Genomic DNA, 24,714 nt, shown 5'->3' with positions numbered 1-24,714 from the left:
TTGAATCCATCAGATTGTGAACTCCTTAAAGAATGCATTCCTATTAGCTTTTATACTTTCAACAGAACCACTGTATCAGCTACAAACTACCATTGAGTTGTGTGTTGAATTGATAAATGATGCACAGACAGCAGAATGATAATGAATGGAATATGAATGTGTGTTTGCAGAAAAAAAAAACTTTCATTAAAAATGGTGAAAATATGAGCTTATTCAATATTGGACCTCAGTTCAAAAGAAAGTCATCAAAAAGTATAAAGAGAAATGAGTCGGAGAAGAAAGTGAAGCACAGGGTTACAGGGAAATATAAGGGATGTTAAAAAAATATTTTTCTATATATGTATTAGAAAACATGAGGAATAAATTATTTGATAAGTACCCCATATCATCTGTTAAAATATGCTTGAAAGTGAAATTAATTGAAACAGCAATGAGACACCGTTCTGCACCTCTCAGAAAGCCTACAGTCTGGAGCACTGAGGTGAGAAATGCTGCCTGGGTGTGCAGCAGCAGGAGCTCCCATTCATCGCTGGTGGGGGTGAGAATGGGACAAGCAATCATGCTCCTTGGTATTTACACAAAAGAGTGGACAATGTATGTCTGCACAGACACCTGCACACAGATGTCTTAACAGTTTTATGGAAAATTGCCCAAACTTGGCAGCAACCAACACATACTTTAGTAGGTGAATAAAACGTGGTACATCCAGACTATGGAATACTATTCAATACTAAAAAGAAATGAGCTAGGAAGTCATAAAAGGACCTGAAACGCATAGAACTAAGTGAAGGAAGCTATTCTGAAAAGGCTGCACACATTGTATAATTCAATCTGTATGAGATTCTGGAAAAGGCAAAACTATGGAGACAATATCAAATATAATTTTAAGGCCATTGCAAACATATGAGCATAGGAATATTTCTTAATTTATTATGTTCTTATTCGTTAATAGAAATATCACATTTTGTTATGTCTGGAAAATATTGACATTCACTCTCTTTTACTTGAAATAAAAGCAACAGCAAACTACAAAGAAGCCTCTGGAAAATGTTTAACAAGCAGGAGCTTGATAGTGAGCTACTTGCCAAGAAAACAAAAAAGTTTCTAAATTTAGCTTCAGGTAGACAAAGCACAAAACCAAAGCATTGCTGGCTGTCCCATATATATGATGATAAACAATGCCATGTGCCAGCATTTCTACAGTGTGATGGCCACTTATTCCAGGTATAGATTCTCAATTGCTTGGGAACACTTCATTGCAGTATACCAATTCAGAGTTAACATTGGCTCTAAAAGATAGGAGAAGAGACAGTTGTAATCTTGCAGTTGATTTTCAATAACCACAACACTCAGTGAGAAAAAAAAATAATTGAGAAGAAATATAAAAATGCAGGCAAATAAAGTAAGACTCCTAGAATTTTCCCAAAATTTTTCTATTTACTCAAATGAATATGACTTCTTATTCATTTTTTAAAAACATGATATTTAAATATCATATATTTCTTTTCTGTACTTTTAATTTGCATAAGATAGCCACCAGTGTCCTATTTCTCTTTATCTGATAGCTGTAACCCTGAAAAGTCTTTTATCTCTCAGCTGTGCACCCCAAAGTTCAAGTGGTCCTTGTGAGGTTTGAGTGATCCCATTATTCCTGGAAACACTACTAATTCGCATCCCTCAAATAGCTTCATTTCCTGGAGTGTGGAAGTCAGTGAGAGAGTACTTCCAACAAATTAATTTAGCAGAAAGTCACTCCTCCATTAGGATTACAATTATTTGAAGCATTTTCTTAAGTAGTAAAATATTCTTTGGGGTATATAAAAGGCAATTAGAAAAATGGTCTTGATCATGATAAATGATAGGTACTGTAACCAATACCTTGCCCTAGGATAATACAGAAGGTGTCTTCCATTGAGTATTATTAGTGTCTTTCTGTCTTTAATATCTAATTATTTAATATCGAATTATTTGGCCATCAGTATTAATTGGGTACGCTATGCCTTTGAACATGCCAATTAACTATACAGATTGTTTCAAGGTCACAGATACAACCTTGTAACTTGCAAATTTGCCATAATATATTTGTATAGATGTTGCAAAGACCACAAAATTCAGTAGATTCCAATATGAATAACTTAGTAGAAACACCTCTACTTCAAAAAAAGAGTAATTTCTATGGATACTGTTTTTGTTACATAGATTAATTAAAACATTGTTTTGTTTTATAAAGGACTGATTGAGTCAGAATACAATACTAGGTATACATGGTTCTACAGTGGAAAAAGAAAATGGTGTAGACAGAAAAAAATTGAAATGAAAAAATAAGAAATTAATAAGCATCATTGAAAGATATGCAAAAGTAGTGATAACTAAGAAGTTTTCTTTGAAGTTTGCTTAAAGTAGACTTTTAAAAGAAGGTGGATTGTTGATTGACAGAAAGAAAATTTAGGGCTAAACAAGAGGTAAATCTACTGAGATTCTGAGATTTTCATAAAGTTTTTTACATGAGGGATAAGAGGTTGGTCTGTTCCTGAGTTTTAGTTAAGATGTAATGTGAAAAAATGGTTTAAGGTTGAAGAGAGACTTTGAAGTCTTCAAGAACAGGTAGTTTTGATTTGAAGTAATTGGGATCATCACATATTCCTAAAGAACTGTTATTTTCCCAGCTTAGTGGGGGATTTTATTAAGATCGGTGAGTGAATAGGATTATATGTATCCTAGAGGTCCAGTGCACGGAATATGTGCACTGGAGGAGGGGGTGTCCCTCAGGCTGGTCTGTGCCCTCTCACATTCTGGGACCCCTTGCTCCTTTGCTCCTTATGGCCCACCTGCTCGCTGCTCCTTACCGCTCAGCTTGCTGCTCCTTAGTGCTGCCTTGGAGGCGGGAGAGGCTTCTGCCACCGCCACTATGCTCACCGCTATGAGCCCGGCTTCTGGCTGAGCAGCACTCCCCCTGTGGAAGTGCACTGATCACCAGGGGGCAGCTCATGCATTGAGCATCTACCCCCTGGTGGTCAGTACACATCATAGCAAATGGTCATTCTGGTCATTCCATCATAAGGGTTGCTTAGGCTTTTATTATATGTATATATATAGATATACATATATATACATACATATGTATATATATATAGTGCTATACATATATTTATACTATGATACATACATATAGAAGCACATATACATTTTGATAATACTATTATAAAAACATATATTCTAGGAAACTAAGCTTATATTTGCATTGGACATTTTTATACATCCTGAATATGAGTTGATAATTTTTTTTTTGTAATAGAATAGGTGCATCTGAGGAATGTCAGCGAATGCTAAAACAGTGTCTTAGTTACTCTATAAGCAGATTCATTCTGGTTATATAGCTCTAAGAAGCAATGTTATTCATTTATTGAATATATTTTTAATATATTTTATTGATTTTTTTATAGAGAGGAAGGGAGAGGGATAAAGAGTTAAAAACATCGATGAGAGAGAATCACCAATCAGCTGCCTCCTGCACAACTCCTACTGGGGATGTGCCCGTAACCAAGGTACATGCCCTTGACTGGAATCGAATCTGGGACCTTATAGTCTGCAGGCCAACGCTCTATCCACTGAGCTAAACGTGTTAGGGCCATTTATTAAATATTTTAATCAACTCGGGAAATCTTTTAAAATACCCTGACAGGTTTTTTTCCTTCATTTTCTATTTATTATAAAATTTTATTTTGGAAGTAAAGGTAAATCCAGATAAACTGCATTCCATTTGATATCCAAAGTTAATCATTGAAAGGTAATAATTTTGATTGGAACTTTAATGTTAGAATGTTAAAATGCAATGACCCTTTTGTTTGTTTATTGAACCAGTTATATAATAAAGACCATGGTGAGGCTATTAATTTTAACTATATAATGTTAACATTTAGTAATGTTTCATAAATACATTGAAAAATTAACTTCTAGGAAAACCCCTCAATTCAACCTTACCCCCTAAAATTTTAAACAACCCAAGCATCTTTTAAAAAAATATATTTAGCTACTGGGTATCACTTATTGTGTAGAAATAGGGATATATAATGTAAAATCTTTAGTCAACATAGGAACTTAACTCTGTCATATACAACTTGTTAACCTTTATTCTAATAGCAATGTCATAATATTGCAAGAGTTTGAATAAGTGAGTCCTTCCTACCACTGAAGTATAGATTGATTAAAGATGAATATTGTTTTCCTCAAATCAATCTGCTTCTTCCTGACTTTAAAATAAGTGTAAAACCAAATGGCCAAATTTCTTTAATATGTTGTCATTTCAGTCACATCTGTATTGATTATTTAAACTTATGGCTGAAATATTTAAAATATATTAATTCTACATCTTGTTGCCTACCTATTAACTCCCAATGTTTTCTGTTTGAAACAAAGCATCTATATATATAAAAGCCTAAGCGACCGAATGACCGAAAAACTGAATGACCATCAACTGGTCGCTATGACCCTCACTGACCACCAGAGGGCAGACACTCAACATGCAGGATTGAGCTCCCTCCTGTCTGGATTGGGCCTGCAGGGATTGGGCAGAAATCAGCTATCTGACATCCCATGAGGGGTCCAGATTGCAAGAGGGCACAGACCAGGCTGAGGGACCCTGCATCGGGCCTCTAGTATAATTATAAATGTGAAGTAAGTTCACTCAAGTACACACATAAATTATATACATAAATTACCTGAGTATAACTTATTTTATTTGAATTTGGGGACTCAATATAAGTAATCATCAAACTTAGGACAATTTTCATTTAATAGTTTATAGTAAATAAAGACTACAAAATACTGGTGATATATAAAGAGACAAAGAAAGCATTCAAAAATTAGCAATAAAAAACAGAAAATTTAGATTCATTTGGAATTATTTTTCCAGAATAGTCACATTAACGTATCATAAAATTCTGAAGAAAATTCACAAACTTAAAAATAAAAGCTCCAATAAAATACTAAAAAAGTGATAAGGTAGTATGAAATACACTATTTGTGTGAGTGCGTACCTGCATGGTATGCTAATATAAGGAAATCATATTATTATCATTATTCTTAATTTCTTTATTGATTAAGGTATTACATATGTGTCCTTATCCCCCCATTCATGCCCTCACCCTCCTGGTGTCTGTGTCCATTGGCTAGGCTTATATGCATGCATACAGGTCCTTTGGTTGATCTCTCCCCTATACCCCCACCCTCCTCTACCTTCCCTCTGAGGTTTGATGGTCTGATTGATGTTCCTCTGTCTCTGGATCTGTTTTTGTTCATCAGTTTATGCTCTTCATTATAATCCATAAATGAGTGAGATCATGTGATATTTATCTTTCTCTGACTGGCTTATTTCGCTTAGCATAATGCTTTCCAGTTCCATCCATTTGGTTGGAAAAGGTAAGAATTCCTTCTTTTTTACTGCAGCATAGTATTACATTGTGTAAATGTACCACTATTTTTTAATCCACTCATCTGCTGATGGGCACTTAAGCTGTTTCCAAATCTTAGCTATGATGAATTATGCAACTATGAACAAAGGGGTGCATATATCCTTTGTGATTGGTGTTTCTAGCTTCTTGGGATACATTTCTTGAAGTGGGATTACTGGGTCAAATGGGAGTTCCATTTTTAGTTTTTTGAGAAAACTCCATACATTTCTCCACAGTGGTTGCATCAGTCTGCATTGCCACCAGCAGTGCCTGAGAGTTCCTTTTTCTCCACATCCTCGCCAGCACTTATCATTTGTTGATTTGTTGATGATAGCCATTCTGACAGGTGTGAGATGGTACCATATTTTTGTTTTGATTTGCATCTCTCAAATAATTAGTGACTTTGAGCATGTTTTCATGTCTCTTGGCCTTCCTTCTGTCTTCTTTTGCAAAGTATCTATTTAGGTTCATTGACCATTTTTTGATTGGGTTGTTTATCTTCCTTTTGTTAAGTTGTATGAGTTGCCTATAAATGTTGGAGATCAAACCCTTATCAGAGATAACATTGGCAAATATGTTCTCCCATGCAGTGGGCTTTCTTGTTGTTTTGTTGATGGTTTCTTTTGCTGTGCAAAAGCTTTTTAAAATAAAACACAACTTTTCCTTAAGTCCACATGCCATAACTATCTTTCTATAATTTTTCATCACAGACATATTAATTGAACTAGAAATATGAAAACTATGTGTCTGCATCCTTACTATGTATTTATCTCATTTCTACCTCCACCCTTCCACTGAATCATCTGTCAATAAGCTTGCTATCATCTTCATTTAAACAATCTTATTTCCCCTTCTGTGGCATTTTAGAACTTGGACAATCTTTTCTCTTGTAACTATAATTTCTCAGTATTCTTTCTAACACTCTTTCCTAGTTGCCTTGTAAATTTTCTAGACAAGTATAAGATATCTGTCTTTGTTCCTACTCTCTAGTGCACTGGACTTCTCATGCCACTCATAATCCCTGGGCGGCATTTTGAACTCACATAGCTCCAAAATTATTTCCATTCTGTTGATTTTCTAATTTATATTTCCAGCCTCAAAGTTTCTCAGTGTGGAACTACCAACTAGCTAGGAGTGATAGAAGTAAGCAGATAAAGTATTGAATGAGATATTGATGATAGAGGACTATTAAGCATTTTAATAATTTAATGAAAAGAGCGAAGGAAATATTAAAAATACAACAGACCAGTGATGGCGAATCTATGACACGCGTGTCAGATGTGACACGCGAACTCATTTTTTGGTTGATTTTTCTTTGTTTAATGGCATTTAAATATATAAAATAAATATAAAAAAATATAAGTCTTTGTTTTACTATGGTTGCAAATATAAAAAAAATTCTATATGTGACACGGCACCAGAGTTAAGTTAGGGTTTTTCAAAATGCTGTCACGCTGAGCTCAAATGGTTCGCCATCACTGCAATAGACTGGATTATAGATGGAACAAAGTTCCTACAAAAGGAAAGACAACATAGGATCATACAACAAAGGTGTTGTATCTGGCCTTGGCAACAAAGGAACAACATTTTCTCAAAGACAGAACGGATTTACATAAATATGGTTGTATATACAAAGCCTGATCAACCAAGGAGTAGGCACGGATTTGTCATCTTCAACACTAGGCATCTTGTTATAACATGACTATTTTCTCATTTAACTATGCCACATTTTCCTTCCCAATAATGAATATAATACATGTAACCCTCCTTTAATGATTGTCATTAAGGTTATATAAAAGAGAGAAAAACTCCAAATCCTAAAGAGAGTTATAAGTAATATAAGCCAGAATTAAATGACTACTTTTGTGAAGAAAGTGTAGTTTTTAGTTTATATTTTGAAGTAGCATTTTTAGTCTCCAAATCATTTTTATGTGCTATAATCCTATCCAGAATTTCTTTCTATGAAGCTAAAATAACCAAGGTACAGATTAACATTAATTTTTAATAAGTCTCATATTTATTAAACACATAGATATTTGTTTTGACATTTATACTAAAAGTAATGGTTCACCCTAATGATTAACTGTCGGTAGTCCTATAAAAGAAACTGAAAATATGCACACATTTCTGAATTGTAATAGGATTTTGAATTCTAATTCAATACCATATGGACCCAGGCTGAGTAATGTACATGTTTTTATAATAATATTATATGAACATGATGATCAATATTTCACTTAAAAACACAGCAAGAAATGTGTTTTTATCCCTATGTGGATTAGAATGGTTGAAGCTAGTGGATTTTATTCATAGTACATATTAGAAAACACTGATCAGGGTATTGTGATGTTTGTTTGGAAAATGACGGAAATTTTGGTTGGTATGTGAGGGATGAAGGAAAGACACTGAATAAAAAGCAGTAATGTACCTATTTATTGTCACTTGGCAGCTAAATAAGTTGAATGCCTTTAAAAAAGAAAATCAAAATGTTGCAATTAAGAAAATATTGAAATACAGAATTAAATAATTATCCTATTAATCTAACCTAGTTGTCACCTCCACAGATAGAGTAATTTGGTGTTCCCCTATAGACTTGGTGGAAATTCACATAAACCTATCCTTAAAGCTATTATTTTCCCAGGAAGCTATATAGGAATGACGGCCATTGTATTAAAGTGTAATGTAAATTTAAGCTGTCTTGTCTAGATTTCTAAAATATAGCAACAGAAATCTTGGGTCAAAAATATGTAAGTTTAAAAAGAAGCACACTCTTCCAATCAAAGAAGTGAATGTGTTATGCTGATTTGAGCACTGTAACTTATGTATTTTTAAAATTGTCTTCTGGCAGAAGTGATGTTGAAATAAAGTGACATAGACTAATCTTTTGTTTAAATTGTGCTGACCAATATAACCTTGGGAAGGCTGTGGTTTAAAATTACATGGAGAATTTTACCAAGATAATCTCTAGATCTCATGGACTGTTAGAAAGATGAAGGTGTGAAATCTATCCCTTACCACCCACCAATCATATTTGAGCAAATGACTTAAATAAACCTCAGTAGCTCTAACCAGTTTGGCTCAGTGGATAAACCATCAGCTCGCAGACTGAAGGGCCCCAGGTTTGATACTGGTCAAGGGCGTGTACCTCAGTTGCAGATTTGGTCCCCAGTCCTGGTCAGGGTGCATGTGTATGGCAACCAATCGATGTGTCTCTCTCACATCGATGTTTCTCTCTGTGTGTCTCTCCCCCTCCTCCCTTCCACTCTCTTTAAAAATCATTGTGAAAAACTCCTCTGGTGAAGATTAACCAAAAAAAAGAAGTAAACCTCAGTTTCACCTATAAAATGGAGGTGATAATTCTACCTTAAAGTAGTATAATGAGCAGTAATAGTCACTGCAATATGGATTATCAATTGTTATAATTAATCTTTAACTGAGAAAGATTTATACTATATAATATATTTAATATATTTTTAGTTATTTTAAATAAATATTTACAAATGAAGTTTAGTATTTTGTATTCTCCTTTGTCATCTTCTTTCCTATTATGTGGCTTACTTTTACTTTTCTGACCAATTATTTTCAGACTAGAGGCCCAGCACACAAAATCCTTAGGCCTACCCTGTGATCAGGGCCATCTTCCGCCCATTCGCTAGTCCCCAGTCCCACCCCACTGCTGACACCCACTCCAGTTCCTCCGCCTTCTGGTAATCTATCGGAACCTGCAGGCCCAGGGGAGGGACCAAGAGGCCAACTGTTCCACCCGCTCACCAGTCCCCAGTCTCGCCCTGCCACCAACACCCACCCTGGTTCCCCGTGGTTCCCCATTTGCTATCCAGCGATTAGATCCTGGGGGCTGGGGGGAGGGACCGAGAGGTGGTCAATGTACCTCATAGCAACTAGTCGATTGGTCATTCTGGTTGTTATGTTGTTATGGTTGCTGGCCTTTTATTATATAGAATACTTGTTCACAATCAGAGGCAGCAGCAATCCCCTTTAACAGAGTAAATTTATTGCCAAGTTTAATGTTCTTAGGTCTTTAGAAGACATCTTTTATGTGTGTTAGACTCACATGTCTTTCTAACTATTTCTAATCCATTCCATTTTCTCATGACTTTGGCCATATGGAAAGGCAACTTGGTGTAGGATCTTATGTATAATGTGTTTACACAGATGCAAAGTCTACTGAGACCCAGACTGATTTTTTTTTTTTCATTCCTAATAGCAGTCCCTAAAGCAGGTACAGAACTGAAGCCAGTTTCTATTTTTTTCATTACTTAGGATTAGTTAAATGGTCATAGCCATGTATGAATAAAATAATAACATTTAATTCTGATTTAGATGCTCCTATGTTTGCCACTATCCTTCCCAGTATGAGTTTGTGTGAATTTGTTGCTTTATTTTCTCAAGGCCTATGCTCATATGCTTGTTAAAAATTTATTATGGGTAGAGATCCTTTCAACTCTACTGCCTATTGCTTCTTCTAAATGAACATTTTAACGGTTATTTATTGCATAATCAACACACAATAAGCAGGTATGATATTTCTCTATATTACCACATACTTGCTACTATCAATCTCTCTAAACTTAGAGGCTTTATTCTGAATATCTTTTAAGTATGCTTATGGGATCACCGTTTTTTTGTGGGGTTTTTTTTGCATAAAATCTTGCTCTTAAAAACAATCTCTGTTTAATGGAAATAATAATATATTTTGGGGAGCCTCAGTTTTAAACAATTTCCCAGGTTCAAAAATTGCAAATATTATGAAACCTTTCAGCTCAGAAATTTACAATTAATCTATTAACCTTTATTATCATGTAGGTGGCACTTTTACGTTGTTGACTACCAATCAGGATAGTGAGAAGATTAAGGAACTGAGGGGACCTAGTGTTGAAAGATGACTCTCATTATCATTGCACTTGGGCTGTGTATTAGTTAGACAACTTTCCTTCCTAATGGTTTATTTTCTCATTTAAGAAGTAGGAAAGTGTACCCTTGACTTACAAACAAATAGGGATTTGTAAAGATTAAAATGAAAATAAAGAGATTATGTTTATTAAAACATTTTACCATGTACAGATACAGTATAAATATATAGAAGTACACTGTAAAAATAAATATTATGACAGTGTTGGTTGGTTTTGCTCTTCTTTTGAGTACTTAAGATTCATTAAGTCAGTTTGTTTATCACAGTTGACTTCCTTCTGTCACTATTAAGTCACACATGACTAAATTTATTTATTTATTTTATTTTTAAAATATATTTTATTGATTTTTTACAGAGAGGAAGGAAGAAGGATAGAGAGTTAGAAACATCGATCAGCTGCATCCTGCACAACCCCCATTGGGGATGTGCCTGCAACCAAGGTGCAAGCCCTTGACCGGAATCGGACCTGGGACCCTACAGTCCGCAGGCTGACGCTCTATCCACTGAGCCAAACCGGTTAGGGAACTAAATTTATTTAAAAGCAAAACAAAACACATTTTACTTCCCACTCTCTATATCAGGCACCACTAGTTAGGATTCGAGTTATTTTGATTTTTCCACTGAGCTCCTGTCATTGGCTGGATAGAATTTTGGTTGGACACCAGTCCTTTGCTTCTGGGTTGTAATGTTTGAGAGCTTTTGAGGTTTCAGAAAGATATGTCAACTAATTGTTTTTGAAATAATATTGTAAAAATCCTGATGAGTCTTGTTTATTTTTAAAAGCGCTTTATTTAAATATATTTTTTTTTCAGTACTGATTCCCAGTGCTATGGTATCAAGTTACTGAGGAGATGAAAACAATGAAGCTAGCAAGATAAATAAACTAGCCTCAGTAAATAAGACTAGCTTGTAAGCAAAATGATTGTTATATACTTTTGATACATAAATGTAAAGTGATGGAAGGTATTTAACTTTAAAATATTCTTCATGGGTGAACACTCATTTTCATATTTAATAGTCTTTAATATCTTATAATTGTTAAAACAAGATATTGGCTACTAAGAATGTGCAGGGAAAACAGAAATAACGGCATGACTGTAATTGTAAAGTTGTTTCCTCAAACACACACTTCCTTTGTAATTATTCTTTCCGAGCTCATTTCTACAGGTATTGTACTGTGCAATATATCATGTGAAAGGTCTAGTCATTACCTTGATGCATGAGACTAATTTTACTGGTTAGAAAGGCATGGCTGTTAGAGCATTTTTAATCAAACACATAATTTAGGCAAGTATGTAACAACATTTTTTTACACATTAATGTCTTATGACACTGCTTCTATATATTTTAGCTAATAAAAGAATATAAAAAGGCAAATAAGGCAGGGTTCTTGATTAGAAGGATGAAATAAACTTGGAAATAGAAACCCAAGTTTATATTTTTTATATAATTAAAATGAATATTGGAGTTTGTAGTATAAAAAGGTAGAGTGTGAATCATTGATTCTTAGCTTAGTCCAAACTCTACCATAATGTATATAGGTGAGCTTCTCTGTGCCCCCAATCTGAATTTCCTCAATTCAAAATGAGAGCTTAGATAACAAGTTCTCAAAAGCCATTCAGTCTTATAAATTACATATGTATATATGCATATATATATATATATATACCCATTTATAATTTACTTATATACACATAAATACATGTTTTATATATAAAATAAATAAAATTATAAAAATATTTAAAATTCCTAAGGCTAATAACTTAGTAATTCCTGATATTTGCTAGTATAGATTGGGTATTGCAAATATGAGTGATAAAAATTGATTTTAAGATTATTGTTCTTAAAAAGCACTACAGTTGCTCTTCCTATTCTTCCTCACATCTTAGCATTTGCCCACCCGAAGAACTTTGAAGCAACTTGTCAAGTTCATATTATCCTGTTTAATAAAGAGGCAATATGCAAATTGACCATCAAACCCTTGCACAAGATGGCCGCCCCATGTGGTCAAAAGATGGCTACCACAAGATGGCCAGTTGTGTGTGATCAGGCCAGCAGGAGAGGGCAGTTGGGGGTAACCAGGCCTGCAGGGGAGGGCAGTTAGGGGCAACCAGGCTGGTAGGGGAGAGCAGTTGGGGGTGACTGGGCCTGTAGGGGAGGGCAGTTAGGGGCAACTGGGCCAGAAGCGGAGCAGTTACATGTCTATCAGGCTGGAAGGGGAGTGGTTAGAGCATGGGTGGGCAAACTTTTTGACTCGAGGGCCACAATGGGTTCTTAAACTGGACTGGAGGGCCGGAACAAAAGCATGGATGGAGTGTTTGTGTGAACTAATATAAATTCAAAGTAAACATCATTACATAAAAGGGTACGGTCTTTTTTTTTTTTAGTTTTATTCATTTCAAACGGGCCGGATCTGGCTAGCGGGCTGTAGTTTGCCCACGGCTGGGTTAGAGGGTGATCAAGCTGGCAGGCAGAAGCAGTTAGGGGCAATCAAGAAGGCAGGCAGGAGAGTGGTTGGGAGCCAGCAATCCTGGACTGTGAGAGGGACTCCAGATTGGAGAGGGTGCAGGCTGGGATGAGGGACACTTCCCCCCGCCCCTCCAGTGCATGAATTTTGTGCACTGGGCCTCTAGTTACTATATAACACCTAGCATAATGTAGTTGAATGCAGTATTATATTTAATTATACAATTTTTATCATTTAATGGTCATTTACAAAATCTCAGGCTGGGTGAGGTATAGGATGCACCTAGAGTACCCCTCTAATTATTGACTCATTAAGAATCAGAACAATGGCAGGTCTCTAAGTCCCAATATAATATCTTACCAGTGTGAAACATATTTCCTAGTTTCTTTACTTATTTTATACTAGCACTGAAAATCTGGTGATGCTGCCATAATTGGAAAGTTCATCAACTGTATTAATCTCTTAATGTAAATGATGAATTGCCATGCTGCCTCTGGGTCTTCACATGGCTGGTTCACATTAATTCTATGAAGGTAGTGCCATTTATGGCTGATGTTGCTCTGCAATCTTTCATTGTCTATGCCTTGGTTCTGATCATAGATACATACTATGGTTTATATTCTGATTCCACGCATGTTATAGCTTCTATAGGCATTGAGGTTGCCTAAAAATGCCTATTTCTGGAGCACACTGGAATGACTACAAACTGAATGAGTCCCTTGGTTATCTGCTCAGTCCATCACTACATGTTGAGCTGCTCAAAAAAGTGAAGTGTCTCTCTAGGTATTCCCCTAAACAATTGATTCTGTGAATAGAGTGCTTGGGTGCAAAAGCTTACTTTATTACCTAATAGTTATATGGCCATGGCAAGGTTACTTAAACTTATTAAGGCTCCATGTTCCCACATGTAATATACAACAGCTTACTAGCATGACTATAATACATTATCATAAACTGAGTGGCATAAAAGCATATACTCACAGTTTTAGAGGTCATATGTTTGAAATCTAGGTGTCAGCAAGGTTGGTTCCTTCCAGAAGCTCTGGAAGAGAATGTGTTCCATGCCCCTCCCTGTAATCTTGGCACTGAATCATTGCTCATTGCTCTCACATTTTCCTATAAACAGTGGGAAACCAGGCTGTTCTTTCATCCCCTTCCTTAGAAATCTCTCAGACATATATCCAGGCTCATCACTTACATCCAACACCAGAACCCGCAACAGTAGAAAACAACTCAGCTAAGTTTTCTGACACTTTACAACAAGGATCACATTCCCTCCAATTTATAATAGCATGCTCCGCATTTGATTTCGTGACTCACCAGAAGCAGCTTTTCGTATCTCCACCAATATTTGTTCATGAAAACGTGTGTTCCCTAAGATGATAGAAACTTGCTCTCCAGTTCCTTCTGGGCTCTCGTGCCATACGTTCACAATGTTACTTTTTTTTTATCATGTACCTCCAGCTTCCTCCAGCCTCTACTTATTAGCCAAAACCCAAAGCCACTGCTTCTTCATTTTTAGGTAATTTAGGAGTTTGTAACAACAGTGCCCTACTTCCTCGGTAGATCCCTAAGACAACAGAAATTTATTTTCTCAAAGTTCTCGAGGTCAGAAATTGAAAATCAAGTGCCAGCAGGATCCTCCTGGAGGGTCTGAGGGAAAAACTGTTGCAGGCTTCCTCCTGGCTTCTGGTGATTGGCAGAACCTTGGCAGTGTTTGTCATGTGGAGCCATTGCTGTAATCTCAGCCTCCACCTTCACGTGTCTGTGTCTGTGTCTCTGGGTCGGACATGGCCCTCCCCTATGTGTGTCTCTGTGTATCTTCTAATCTCTTGTCTCTTATAAGGACTCTCTCATTGGATTCATGGCCTTCCCTAACTCGTGATGATCTCAACTTGAGATCCTTATTTTAGATAGACCTGAAAATAATATTTTTTCCAAATAAGTCTTATTTGAGGGGATAAGACTTAGGCATATCTTTTTTAAATTGATTTTATAGAGATAAAGAGATGAAGGGAGACATAGAGAGAGAGAGAGAGGGAGAGAGAGAGAGAGATTTGTTGTTCCACTATGCCTGTCATTCATTGGTTGATTCTTATATGTGTCCTAAGTGAGAATGAAATCCACAATCTTTGCATATTGGGACAATGCTATAACCAACTGAACTACCCAGCCAGGGCTTAGACATTAGGGATTCTACTCACTAACACATTTGTGTGATAGTTTGAAAACTGGCATGTAATCCACCTCAATAAGTTCTATAATAAGTGCTTATTGGTTGTTTAAATTAGTGCTATCATATTCCTACCATAACTGTCAAAATATGACAATAAAATATTATGAAACTACTGTAAAATATAATCCACTTGTGCTGTATAAAAATGCATGCTGTGAAGTATAAATGCTGAATTAGAGTGGGAAGACATCAGTGATAGATAACTATGTTTTAGTGAGTAAAGATTCTTAAACCAAAAGTAGGTTTTGTGGGTTTTAGTGAATGGGCAAAATGTTGTGATGAAGGTGGGTAGCTCTAAGTGTTAGATCTTATATGGCAAGTATAAATGTGATTGTAAATTTCAAAATATGGCTGTACTATCGAATAGATTTCATGCATAGAAGAAAAGTGCCAGTGTTGTCCAAAACATATGGGAAGTTTAAAATAGCTGTCTGACAACTTGCCTACTTAAGAGTTTAGTTTGCCAAATCTCTTCGTTAATAAGCTTGACTAGAAATAGCAGGGATCACAGATAGGTTTACAAAATAGGAGTATGTTTTCTTCATGCAGAAATTCAGTTGTATAGAGGTACACACACAAAATTCATTACTTTTATCCGGTTCCAAATTATATTGCCTCCATTCCCAAGGTAAACTCACTTCCAAGTTTGCTGACCCACCATATCCATCTCATTTGCCTCTAACCATTAGGAAGGAGCAAGTCAGAGAAGGGACAAAGAGGCATACTATTATTTAAAGATGTTCCTGGAAATTGGTTAACTTTTTATTTTTTAAAAAAACTTTATTTATTTATTGCATAGTAGCAATGAGGCTAAAAAAATATTATATGGATAGAAAAACACCTGACAGTTTCATTATACCAAAAAAGTGAAAACAATATTAAGTTTCTGCTGAAAGCTATGGGTTTAGAAACTTTAACTATAATGACATACCATTCATATTTCTAGTGCACACATTCAGCCTCTGTCCTAGAGAGAGAAAAAAAAAGTCCTAAAGCTCCAACTCAACCTCCAAAATCTATATGTGATATATAGTCCCATGTATCAGGTTCACATATAGCTCTTTGTTGTACTCTAACCTCCATCTAACAATCTTCAGTAATTAAAAAAATTATAATTAAAAACAAAAGCAAACAACTTACTTTGCCAGACAAGGAGACACACCAGTGAAAAGATTCAGAGTGGTTCACTAAGGTGCAAATTAGAGGTGACTAATAGCTGGAAAGGGTGAAAAGGTATGTTATGTTCTTCTTAGTTATGCTAATGACATTGAAAAGGTGTTCTCTAATTAGGAAGGAATAAGTTTAGAAGTCTGCATACAAATGATTAAATCAAGAGTCCTTGTTCATTGGTCAGGCCAGTGAGGTTCCAGCACAGAGGGGTAAATCAAAGATCATTTTATTTTTAATAGCTTTTGTTGGTTATAATGGCTGTGATAAAACACGGAAGTTGGTGTTAACATTTTCTATTCAAGAAATGCTGTAGGTCAAAAAATTTGCTTCACACCTGTAAATTGAAATTCTAGTTATGTGTCCCTAACACATTCAGTTTACAGTTGTATTGAGGTAATGAGCAACCCATTTATAACCCGAGTTCAGAAAAAGCAAGCCTGGGAAATACAAGGCAGTCAAGTCATTAGTCCAGGAAGGAAGGAGGACTCCTTGCACTGCCAGGTACAGTTAAGTCCTGGTCAGCCATCTGCTCCTGGCTGGATTTGCTCTCTGGCAGGAGTTCCCTTTTTCTCTGTCCTCTATGGCCTCTGGATCCCTTTTTCTGGAAGGTTTATTTTTATCCATTATAATCTCTGTCCACATGTGATGTTGGCAATAAAACAGATGTCCTTTTTAGAAGCTGAAGGGCTTTAAAATGACAATGATATTGATGTAGGTTTGTTGGCCTAAGGAATGTTTTGAGGGGCTGCAGGCTTGGCTTGCAATATTTTTATGTTCATGTATTTTTGTTTTTATTTCCTACAATAAAATTCTCAAAAAAATCTAATATACTTCTTACATATTGCCTCTCTCTCATATTCATTTGAATATATATATATATATATATATATATATATATATATATATATATATACCTTTTAAGTCATGAAACCGTGAAGAGTTTGAGAGGTTACTCTAACTTGCATAGATAGATAGATAGATAGATAGATAGATAGATAGATAGATAGATAATAGATAGCTATATGATAGATAAAAATTAGATTGGAAGATACATACACACACACACACACAATTAGTAGAAGCACCAGATACTGATCAGTGACAGAAGAAAAAAAAAGAACCTTCCTACTTACTCACTGAATCCCTAATGCTGTTGCTGCATCCCATTCCTTAATCCCTCATGGGGCTATGCAATAAAAGCCAAATGTACCATGGGGGTACATTGGGACTGCACCTCAGGAGACGAACTCCAAAATTATGAATCCTAAAACTTCTGCAGGTTCTGACAAATCTCCTCCTCCCCTCTGCTGTTCAGAGAAAGAGCATATCTTTTATTCTGTGTAAACAGATCTTCTCTTGGGGCAGGTGGAGAAATTCTATAACCAGGAATGTAAACTTTGTCTCCTGGAGAGATAAGAAAGGTTTTATTATCCTTTGAAAAGGAACCCAGGTCTCTGGTGAAAAGGCGGAAAAAAAGCTCTGTACATCTACCACCTTTAGAACGCAGAGATCAGATGGGACTGTGGGAAGAGAGAGGAGACATTCGCTGTCATTATAGCATGCAAATGTATGTTGCTTACTTGTATAGATCAAGCACAAACACGAAGACATCCAGAGAGGATTGCCTTACAAAAACACCAATCATATTAACAGATGAAAATTTTAAGCATGAAGACTTACATGAATTGGATTCCATTCACAACCCCATATCTCCTAATTTTGTGATGAGTAACTAGAAATAATTTTAAAGGGGCTGGTGTGAAGCAGCAATCCAAACTAGACTGGTTTTTGTTGTTTGGCTAAGAATTCTTCACAGCAGGTGCTGGGAAAAGACCTGAGGCAAGTCTGGGCTCCTGCTAAGGCTCCACCCTGAGAGGCAGGGCTTAGAAGTGCTTCTCTGCTAGATGCAGCAGCAGTTAACATCTCAACTCAGCAATGAGCCATGTTACTGGGCTGCTATGAATAAGTGATGCTGCTTCCAGAGATGGCCTCCCTTAACGTAACTGTATTCCGCCTCATCTCTCCCACAAGTGCTCATCTCTGAGCTGTTACTCTCTTCCTTATCAGACTTTCCTAAGAGTGGCTAATGTAGTTAATACACAATCTATGTTAATGATCTCTGTGTTGGTTTGTTAGAGCTTCCATAGAATGGTACCACAGCCTGGGTGACTTACACAAGGGAAATGCATTTCCTCGCAGCTGTAGATGCTACAAGTCCAGTTCAGGTGACAGCAGGGTTGGTTTTGCTGAGGCCTCCCTCCGTGGCTTGTAGAGGGTAGATGGCCATCTTCTCTATGTATCTTCCTGTGGTCATTCCTGTTTGAGTCTGCTTCTTAATTTCCTTTTGTAAGGATTCCAGTCATATTGAATTAGGGCCTATACTAATGATCTCATTTTAAATTAATAACCTCTTTAAGGACTTTATCTTCTAATACAGCCACATTCTGCGGTACTAAAATTAGTGCTTCAACTTATACATTTTAGAGACACCTAATTTTAGCTCATATCAATTTCTTATAACTTATTTTTATTTATTGTTTTAAATCCTCACCTGAGGATATTTTTTTTCCATTGCTTTTTTAGAGAAAGGATAAGGGTGCATTTTATTGCTGCCCCTTGCTGAATCCTCAGGTCCTATTATATAACGGATTTTCAAATGGTGTGCTGCAAAAATTTTAAAAACACAAAGTACCTGACTATTTAGTCAGGGGCACTGACCTCTTTTCTCTTAGATTTTCAAATAGAAAAATTACAACAACCAATACAACAATAGCTGTTGTTGTTAATGAATCAAAATTACACCTTTTTTTTTTGTCATAACAGCAAAAAATATATTTTTGGTGTGCTTGAGAATTTTAGTAATTGGTTTATGTGGGCCAGGAGATGAAAAGGTTTGAAAATTCCTGGTATAAATAATAATATGATATATAATTAGTATAATATTATGTATAATATAAAATATTCTTTCAAATTTTAGTCACCAAAGTATTATTTTTATTTAAACAGGAACTTGCTGCTTGATGAAAACTGATCCTGTTTTTAATTTTAAGGTTTATATAAACCTTAAAGAGGAACACACTCTTTATTAGGTTTTCTGCTATTATTTGTTTTATTTGATTGTCACATATTGACCATAATATATATGGGGTATAGGTTTGAGTCCTTACTAGTATATGATTTCCTATTTCTAGCTCTGAACTGTACAGGGACATATTTTAAAAAATTTTATCAGTGATCAATAGATATTTTATATTGATTATTTAGGAGATATTCTTATTTCACTTGCAATGCGTTTTGAGTAATATATTTACCCTTTTAATATATAGTTATAAAATATTTAATCTGTGGTAATAAAAATTAATCACCATTAAAGAAAAAGTTTCTATTATTAATCGTAAGAGGAGTAAGAGTCAGGAAATTTGTTTTTTTGTTGTTGTTGTTGTTTTTTATAATAGCCTCAAAAAAGTTTAAATAAAACTTGATAAACTAACATTTTGATAAAGATTTTTTAATATGTATCTGCACTCAAATAGCTGGTGTTCAATATATAATTGTTGAATAAATGAATTACTAACAAATGATAAATGACTTAGGATAATTTTATTTTGCATTTGGATTGAAACCTTTTCTACTACTTGGAATGACTTTCCCTGATTCCCCACACTTTCCTTCAGGTCTCATTTTGAATGTCACCTCATATAGGACATACTCCTGTTCATAGATGTCTGCCTTCTACAACACTCTGCACTTAGCTCTACCATAGAGGACATAGCACCCTGTTCCTAGAGCTACCATAGGGCTCCCAGATCTCTCAATGGAGTTGCAACCCTCTATAACTAAGTCCGTTATAGAATTTAGCATCACCCTAAGTAAACAAGGTCTAATCCAACTCTGAATCTTTAGTAGGTAAACATTTGTTTTCAAAATTAATATTTGAGTCATGCTTTTTAGGTCAAGATATTAAGGCTGCTATTTTAAGTTCCCAGAGTCTTCTTCAGGCATAACTTATATTTATGATAGTAGATTTAAAAGTACTATGCTGGAGTGATTTATATACAGCTCATGTGCAGCTTTTCATGCAAGTAGGACTTGCCCTTCTGTTCTTGGCCATGATTCTGTCCTTCCCACTGTTAATATAGCAACTGTCAAACCAGCTGCTGTCCTGAAACTAGAGGACACAGTTTTGTTATTTTTAAACCATATATATATATATATATATATATATATATATATATATATATATATAATGCCTATAATACAATATTTTAAAAATTATAGATATAGACAGATATAGACTAATTTCACTTTATTTCTTAAAATTTATATAAAAGAAGCTTCAGATTTTGGTATGATTTCACAGAAAAAAGTTTGAAGTAAGTTTAAGTATTATTGTAGACCTGGTTTTATACTTACTTTCTATTTAAATAAAAAGGGTTAGGTAGCACAACCTTTAATTTGCCTAATGTTATTATTGAAAATTCAAAATTGTTAAGCCACAATGTATCTGCTAAGAAGTGTTTATTTAAGGATAATAATGGACTATAAATTCAATTGAAGAGATTTACTTTTAGTCTGGTCGGCATGGCTCAGGCAGTTGAGTGTCAGCCTATGAATCAGGAGGACTTATGAACCAGGAGGCCACTGTTCAATTCCTGGCCAGGGCATATGCCCAGGTTGTGATACTGGGCAGCCAATCAGTGATTCTGTCTCATCATTGATATGTCTATCTCTCTCTCCCTCTCCCTTCCTTTCTGAAATCATATATATATGTGTATATATATATAATCTCCATCCTATATAATAAAAGGTTAATATGCAAATTGACAGAATGGCAGAACAACTGGTCACTATGACGTGCACTGACCACCAGGTGGCAGACGGTCAATGCAGGAGCTGCCCCCTGGTGGTCAGTGTGCTCCCACAGTGGAAGTGCTGCTCAGCCAGAAGCCAGGCTGGCAAGCCCAGCGGCAGTGGCGGGAGCCTCTGTGGTCTCTGCGACAGTGCTAAGGATGTCCACAATCAGACATACCCCGAGGGCTCCCAGACTGTGAGAGGGTGCAGGCCAGGCTGAGGGACCCCCCACCCCCCAGCCCCACTGCTGAGTGCACAAATGTCATGCACCGGGCCGCTAGTATATATATATATATATATATATATATATATATATATATATATATATATATTTAAATATTTATTTTTAGATTTCTGTGTTTGAGCCCTGATAATAGGTATTAATAATATGTTTTGAATTTACATGTAAGCAGGTCTAGAGTCTTGATAAATGCATCCTACCGCCATGTTACCCATTTTCTTTCATAATAACTGTTTTCCATAAAATTTTAGAGGCTTGTAGGCAAGCCTACTTACAGGTATATGCAGAAAAGGATCAAATGGTTTATGTCTCCAAGGATGCTAGAATATCTATGTGCCTATGTCAACACAGTGCTTGGGTCTATGTTTTTATATAGTCTTTAATAGTCATATTTTATCTCAAAAATGATTTTGAGTGCATTATTTATCACATGTTATAAATCATAGTATTACGTAGTTTCTTTTTTGTTTATTTTGGTTTATTTGTTTTTAAATCTTTATTGTTGAAAGTATTACATATGTCCTGCTCCCCTCCCTCCAACTGACCTTTTGTATGCCACCTCCAATACCTGCCCCAGGCCTTCACCATCCTATTGCCCATATCCATGGTTTATGTATATATGCATACAAGTTATTGGGTTTCTTTTTTACATATACTTTCTTTATAAAAAATAAATAAAACTTAAGTCAGTGTTCTATTTTTATGCATACCAAAGAGTGTGTTTATTTTCTTGCCTACATTGATATTTCAAGTAAAACTTTTACTTTAATAAAAATATTATTTATTTATTTCTTTTAAGTACAATGATGAAGACTACTATGTCTTCAAACTAAAATTAAAGCTTCATCGTGACTGTACATGATTTCAACTTCCTAAGGGTTTTATGTGTACATAGAATATATGTATGTATGAAACTTGGCAATACATAAACTATTTTGTCACATATAACCTACTTCTGCTTGTTTTTATCCATTAAGTATTTTTTCTTTCTTGAAAAGTAAAATAAAGTGAAAAGGAGGTGGTATTGGTAAGGTCAGATTAATCTATAATAAATTAGCTTAATGTGCCAAATAGTAAGTCCAACCCAGAAGCTCGTCACTTTTCATTTTATGTATTCAGGTAAATGACTCTGGGAGACTGATAGCCACCCACGAGGACATAATTCTTGAAAGCCCAAATGTAGCATAAAGGAAATGGACATTAGTTGGAGCTTACAGTAACCTCAGAGGATCTTTAGAGGTATCAGCTTAGACATAAATTAACAAAGAACCTTGTTTGCCCTCAGCTGTCAAGAATTATAAGAAAAGATGTTTAAAATGCTTTGAAAACCTGTAATGGATGGCCACTTGTTTGAACTCCAGTTGGGGTGCTTTGCTTGTATTATTTCCTTTCCTTGAATGCATTTACAAAAAATAAATATAAACCCTCCAGCTATAGATTTTCATAGCTACTCAGAGCTTCTTTTGTAATACCTAATATCGATTGAATTGCATTTTTGAGTTATCAGAAGAGCTATATTTAAGTTAACATTAATATCCCTTCCCAAAAGCATTTTGCATATGGGTGGTAATATTCTTTTTAGAATTAAAGCTGCTCTAATTTTAAAAACTTTTAAAATTGACTTTATTTTGTAAATAACAAGAGTATATAACATGTCATTAAATTTTGAAAAGATGCTTCAAATTGGGGTCTATACAGAAATATCTGGCCCAGCCATGGTGGTGGCTCAGTGGTTGAGCGGGGACCTATGAACCAGGAGGTCACAGTTTGATTACTGGTTAGGGATATGCCCAGGTTGTGGACTCTATCCTAAAGGGAGTACATGCAAGAGGCCGCTAATTAATGAGTCTCTCTCATCACTGATATTTCTATCTCATTCTCCCTCTCCTCTCTGAAATCAATAAAAATATATTTTTAAAAAAGTAATATCTGGTATCAAAAAATAACAAATGCAAGCATCCAAATGTCCCTTTTCCCCTTGTTTTACGATTTTCAATCTTGATTAATGTTCTTATCAAATTTTAAAATAAAATGGTGTTTTAATCTCAGGAAATTATCCTATATAATAAAAGCCTAATATGCAAATCGACTGAATGGCAGAACAACCGGCAGAATGACCAGTCTCTATGATGTGCACTGACCACCAAAGGGCAGACGCTCAATGCAGGAACTGACCCCAGCCCACTGCCCCAGGTCAGCCAAGGTGGGTGCCAGTGGAGGGCCCCCGATCACCCCGCCTTTCGCACTGCAGATTGGCCCTGATTGCTGGCCAGGCCTAGGGATCCTACCCGTGCAAGAATTTCATGCACTGGGTCTCTAGTATTTATATATTGGCCTTTAATTATTTGTTATTCTCAAATCAATTTTCATATGATATCTAACTAAACTCCTCCTAAAATAGCATGCTTTTATTTTAATAAAATACTTTATTACAAATTAATAGAATTTAATTTTTTTAATCTATATGTTTCACAGGTGAAAAAAATAGTACGTTTCTACTGTATATATTTTGATACTATAGAGTACACAGGGAAGCAGGATACCAATTTTTTAAAACAAATTCAGATTTCTTATGTGTTCTGTAAGTTTGATCCCAAAGTGAGGTCCATTTTCTAAGAATCCTTATAGCAGTGACTCTCTTTTGATGCATATAGCTCTTGGTAAAGTCCAACTGCTTTTTATTATTTGTTTGTTTTAATGTGTTAGTCAGAGTTAAATTTACTACAATTACTGCAGTCAGGAAGAATATCAAATTGAACTGTCTTACTTATCTCTACAAATCGAGGATTTGGAGAGGATATTTATAGGATTTGTTTTAGAGCCTGGACTGGGTGACTGTAACACTAATATTGAAACACCAATAGTTTGTTGCATTAGGCTGAGGCTATCACACTTTAAAGTGAATGTTTTGGAATTGATTATTAGTAATATAAGCTGTTGATTTGGTTCATGTCATATAATATAGAAGCCAGTGGTTCTTTCAGCAAAGCACTTACTTTTTTTGTTTGATTTTTCATCAGGACTGTTTATCCAGGGGCAAATAATTATGTTGGTCTCAATTATCAGCCCCCTAGTTGTCTCCCCACTTTTATCATCCGCCGAAGCTTAAAGATATAGCATTTGAGAAACATGATCAGTATAGATCTCCATGACTGTGTGATGTACAGGGTGGGGCACAAGTAGGTTTAGAGTTGTGAATACACGAAACACAGAGTTTATTCTTGTGTTATTACTTAATAATCACTATAATATTTTCTATAAAAAACAACTCTAAACCTACTTGTGCCCCACCTGTATGCATAACGTATAGAGTAGCCATGTGATAAATGTTTGAAAGTAGCTGTTCCAGTATCTGTGTCAGGACTTTCT

The 24,714-nt window shown here is 35.4% G+C and overlaps 1 protein-coding gene across 2 annotated transcripts in view; it reads left to right on the top strand.

The window, feature by feature from the left end:
- CDH12 (cadherin 12) overlaps nt 1-24,714 on the top strand; it is a 728,469-nt gene that overhangs the window by 285,286 nt on the left and 418,469 nt on the right. The gene's annotated exons all lie outside the window — the stretch shown is intronic.

Source organism: Myotis nattereri (genome assembly GCF_964212035.1).
Source record: "Myotis nattereri genome assembly, chromosome: 4".
Classification (NCBI taxonomy): domain Eukaryota; kingdom Metazoa; phylum Chordata; class Mammalia; order Chiroptera; family Vespertilionidae; genus Myotis; species Myotis nattereri.
This window is presented reverse-complemented; position numbering and strand designations above follow the sequence as displayed.